The sequence below is a fragment of the Idiotropiscis lumnitzeri genome, unplaced genomic scaffold, assembly GCF_059441095.1.
Source record: "Idiotropiscis lumnitzeri isolate Australia: NSW breed Sydney's pygmy pipehorse unplaced genomic scaffold, RoL_Ilum_1.0 HiC_scaffold_445, whole genome shotgun sequence".
In the NCBI taxonomy this organism is placed as follows: domain Eukaryota; kingdom Metazoa; phylum Chordata; class Actinopteri; order Syngnathiformes; family Syngnathidae; genus Idiotropiscis; species Idiotropiscis lumnitzeri.
In genome coordinates, this window is record NW_028283982.1 from 5,001 (window position 1) to 10,062 (window position 5,062).

General features: G+C 61.5%; 1 non-coding gene across 1 annotated transcript in view; it reads right to left on the bottom strand.

Annotated features, from left to right (window-relative positions):
• Nucleotides 1-86, bottom strand: part of LOC148314104 (18S ribosomal RNA) — a 1,933-nt gene extending 1,847 nt beyond the window's left edge. The window contains exon 1 of the ribosomal RNA XR_015841966.1: nt 1-86. This exon is cut by the window's left edge and continues 1,847 nt beyond it. This is a non-coding gene — a ribosomal RNA (18S ribosomal RNA).
• Between the last annotated feature and the right edge of the window lie 4,976 nt (nt 87-5,062).

Sequence of the window (5,062 nt, forward strand, 5' to 3'; positions counted from 1 at the left end):
TTCACTGTATCGGAACCGTGTGTACTTAGACTTGCATGGCTTAATCTTTGAGACAAGCATATGCTACTGGCAGGATCAACCAGGTAGCCCTCGCGTCCGGCGGTCTGTGTTTCTTGCATTGGAACCGGAGCTGAGCGGGGAGCCGGGCGCGGGGACCGGGCGGCGCCCGCGGGAGACGGCCTCCCGCGGGGTTACCCCCGGCGGCACCCCAGCCTCCCTCGTTGTTTTTTCTCTCTCATTTTTTTCGGACGTGGGCTACCGAAATTTCCGTTACCGATTCAGCCCCCGTGCGCGGTGAGGAAGTCGGCTGGGCCTCGGTATGTACTCGGTCCGTAGAGGCCGCGTTACCGCGTGGCGGTCAGTCGCGGGAGGGAGCCGGAGCCGCCCGCACGCCCGCGACCGCAACACGCACTCGGAGGCGGCGTCTTCTGACAGACGCCGGTAGGGTTTGAGAAACATGCTTTTTCGGAAAGGACCGCTCGGCTGACGCGGGCCTGGGCTCCCGCACCCCTCTCGTGGCGGGGCACCCGCGAGCGCGGCGGAACTCCCGTGTAGGGCATCTCTGGGCCCGTGTGGCCGACGGGCACGCGACAGGGTCGTCTCGGTCTCGCGACGAAAGCGGTTTCGCGCTGGTTGGTGCGCTAGAGGTCGATCCGCAGGCCGAAGGAACCGTCCACCCGAACACCCCGGCGCGAGGCCGGGGCCGGCAGGGGCCCTCCGATGGCGGGTCATGCTTGCCAATCGGTCAGTGGTTGGTGTGGTGCAGTACATGTCAGGGTGTGGGTGCGAGATGGGCCGGGAGGACCGCTCCTCCTGCGTCGGACCCCGAGTCATAGGAAGTGCCGTTTTGTCACAACCCCAGGGGTGGGGTGGGTAACGGTAGGGAAGTGCCGGCCAACGCGCAGAGGTCGACCCGCAGGCCGAAGGAACCGTCCACCCGAACACCCCGGCGCGAGGCCGGGGCCGGCGGGGGCCCTCCGATGGCGGGTCATGATTGCCAATCGGTCAGTGGTTATGTGTGTGCTGCGGTGCCGGCCAACGCTCAGAGGTCGACCCGCAGGCCGAAGGAACCGTCCACCCGAACACCCCGGCGCGAGGCCGGGGCCGGCAGGGGCCCTCCGATGGCGGGTCATGATTGCCAATCGGTCAGTGGTTGTGTGTGTGCTGCGGTGCCGGCCAACGCTCAGAGGTCGACCCGCAGGCCGAAGGAACCGTCCACCCGAACACCCCGGCGCGAGGCCGGGGCCGGCAGGGGCCCTCCGATGGCGGGTCATGATTGCCAATCGGTCAGTGGTTATGTGTGTGCTGCGGTGCTGCGGTGCCGGCCAACGCTCAGAGGTCGACCCGCAGGCCGAAGGAACCGTCCACCCGAACACCCCGGCGCGAGGCCGGGGCCGGCAGGGGCCCTCCGATGGCGGGTCATGATTGCCAATCGGTCAGTGGTTGTGTGTGTTGCGGTGGGGCCGGGAGGACCGCTCCTCCTGCGTCGGACCCGGGTCATGGGAAGTGCCGTGTGGCGGTGGTGGGGCCGGGAGGACCGCTCCTCCTGCGTCGGACCCGAGTCATGGGAAGTGCCGTGTGGCGGGGCCGGGAGGACCGCTCCTCCTGCGTCGGACCCGAGTCATAGGAAGTGCCGTGTGGCGGGGCCGGGAGGACCGCTCCTCCTGCGTCGGACCCGAGTCATAGGAAGTGCCGTGTGGTGGGGCCGGGAGGACCGCTCCTCCTGCGTCGGACCCGAGTCATAGGAAGTGCCGTGTTGCGCTGGTGGGGCCGTGCCCGCCAACAGCCTTCAGTGGTCGGATACCACGTTTGCAAGCTCCCCGCTGGAATGGGGACTTAGAAGAAATGAGGGGAAAATTCCCCCGGAGCTCCGTGCCTGAGGGCGGGCTGTGAGCCGCGCCGCGTCCGCCAACAGCCTTCCATGGTCGGACACCATTGTTCGCAAGTTGCCCGCTGGAATGGGCACATAGAAGAAATTTCGAGGATAACATCCACCAGAGCGCCAGGGCGGCCGTTATTGCAGTATGCGTCCGCCTGGCAGCTCTCTTCCGCGGGAACCATTGGGCAATTTCTTTCACGGAGGTGGACATAGAAGAATTTTTGTTTCTAAAAACGTGGTTCCTAAAAATGTGCCCCAGGTGTTTTGGAAAACCCGGGTAAACCTGGGAAGTAGGCAAATGACCCTCTGACTAGGGGGAAAAACGTTTGCCTACTGCAGCGCCCCTAATGCAATTCGGCGGAACTGCAACGCCCCTGGTCGCCTAAACGCTACCCCTGGTCGCCTAAACCTCACCCCTGGTCGCCTAAACCTCACCCCTGGTCGCCTAAAAGTCACCCCTGGTCGCCTAAATTGTCAACCCCTGGTCACCTAAATTGTCAACCCCTGGTCGCCTAAAGGGGACTTAGAAGAAATGAGGGGGCAAATTCCCCCGGAGCTCCGTGCCTGAGGGCGGGCTGTGAGCCGCGCCGCGTCCGCCAACAGCCTTCAGTGGTCGGATACAATGTTTGAAAGGTCCCCGCTGGAAAGGGGACTTAGAAGAAATGAGGCAAATTTCCCCGGAGCTCCGTGCCTGAGGGCGGGCTGTGAGCCGCGCCGCGTCCGCCAACAGCCTTCAGTGGTCGGATACAATGTTTGAAAGGTCCCCGCTGGAAAGGGGACTTAGAAGAAATGAGGCAAATTTCCCCGGAGCTCCGTGCCTGAGTGCGGGCTGTGAGCCGCGCCGCGCCCGCCAACAGCCTTCAGTGGTCGGATACAATGTTTGAAAGTTCCCCGCTGGAAAGGGGACTTAGAAGAAATGAGGCAAATTTCCCCGGAGCTCCGTGCCTGAGGGCGGGCTGTGAGCCGCGCCGCGTCCGCCAACAGCCTTCAGTGGTCGGATACAATGTTTGAAAGGTCCCCGCTGGAAAGGGGACTTAGAAGAAATGAGGCAAATTTCCCCGGAGCTCCGTGCCTGAGGGCGGGCTGTGAGCCGCGCCGCGCCCGCCAACAGCCTTCAGTGGTCGGATACAATGTTTCAAAGTTCCCCGCTGGAAAGGGGACTTAGAAGAAATGAGGCAAATTCACCCGGAGCTCCGTGCCCGAGGGCCGGCTATGAGCCGCGCCGTGCCCGCCAACAGCCTTCCACGGTCGGATACAATGTTTCAAAGTTCCCCGCTGGAAAGGGGACTTAGAAGGAATTTGTCAAATTCACCCGGAGCTCCGTGCCTGAGGGCCGGCTATGAGCCGCGCCGTGCCCGCCAACAGCCTTCCTTTGGTCGGATACAATGTTTCAAAGTTCCCCGCTGGAAAGGGGACTTAGAAGAAATGAGGCAAATTTCACCGGAGCTCCGTGCCTGAGGGCGGGCTGTGAGCCGCGCCGCGCCCGCCAACAGCCTTCCTTTGGTCGGATACAATGTTTGAAAGTTCCCCGCTGGAAAGGGGACTTAGAAGAAATGAGGCAAATTTCCCCGGAGCTCCGTGCCTGATGGCGGGCTGTGAGCCGCGCCGCGCCCGCCAACAGCCTTCAGTGGTCGGATACAATGTTTGAAAGTTCCCCGCTGGAAAGGGGACTTAGAAGAATTGAGTAAAATTCACCCGGAGCTCCGTGCCCGAGGGCCGGCTATGAGCCGCGCCGCGCCCGCCAACAGCCTTCCTTTGGTCGGATACAATGTTTCAAAGTTCCCCGCTGGAAAGGGGACTTAGAAGAAATTTGTGAAAATTCACCCGGAGCTCCGTGCCTGAGGGCCGGCTATGAGCCGCGCCGTGCCCGCCAACAGCCTTCCACGGTCGGATACAATGTTTCAAAGTTCCCCGCTGGAAAGGGGACTTAGAAGAAATTTGTGAAAATTCACCCGGAGCTCCGTGCCCGAGGGCCGGCTATGAGCCCCGCCGTGCCCGCCAACAGCCTTCCACGGTCGGATACAATGTTTCAAAGTTCCCCGCTGGAAAGGGGACTTAGAAGAAATTTGTGAAAATTCACCCGGAGCTCCGTGCCTGAGGGCCGGCTATGAGCCGCGCCGTGCCCGCCAACAGCCTTCCTTTGGTCGGATACAATGTTTCAAAGTTCCCCGCTGGAAAGGGGACTTAGAAGAAATTTGTAAAATTCACCCGGAGCTCCGTGCCCGAGGGCCGGCTATGAGCCCCGCCGTGCCCGCCAACAGCCTTCCACGGTCGGATACAATGTTTCAAAGTTCCCCGCTGGAAAGGGGACTTAGAAGAAATTTGTAAAATTCACCCGGAGCTCCGTGCCTGAGGGCCGGCTATGAGCCGCGCCGTGCCCGCCAACAGCCTTCCACGGTCGGATACAATGTTTCAAAGTTCCCCGCTGGAAAGGGGACTTAGAAGAAATTTGTAAAAATTCACCCGGAGCTCCGTGCCCGAGGGCCGGCTATGAGCCGCGCCGCGCCCGCCAACAGCCTTCCACGGTCGGATACAATGTTTCAAAGTTCCCCGCTGGAAAGGGGACTTAGAAGAAATTTGTGAAAATTCACCCGGAGCTCCGTGCCTGAGGGCCGGCTATGAGCCGCGCCGTGCCCGCCAACAGCCTTCCACGGTCGGATACAATGTTTCAAAGTTCCCCGCTGGAAAGGGGACTTAGAAGAAATTTGTGAAAATTCACCCGGAGCTCCGTGCCCGAGGGCCGGCTATGAGCCGCGCCGTGCCCGCCAACAGCCTTCCACGGTCGGATACAATGTTTCAAAGTTCCCCGCTGGAAAGGGGACTTAGAAGAAATTTGTGAAAATTCACCCGGAGCTCCGTGCCCGAGGGCCGGCTATGAGCCGCGCCGTGCCCGCCAACAGCCTTCCACGGTCGGATACAATGTTTCAAAGTTCCCCGCTGGAAAGGGGACTTAGAAGAATTGAGTAAAATTCACCCGGAGCTCCGTGCCTGAGGGCCGGCTATGAGCCGCGCCGCGCCCGCCAACAGCCTTCCACGGTCGGATACAATGTTTCAAAGTTCCCCGCTGGAAAGGGGACTTAGAAGAAATTTGTGAAAATTCACCCGGAGCTCCGTGCCCGAGGGCCGGCTATGAGCCGCGCCGCGCCCGCCAACAGCTTTCCACGGTCGGATACAATGTTTCAA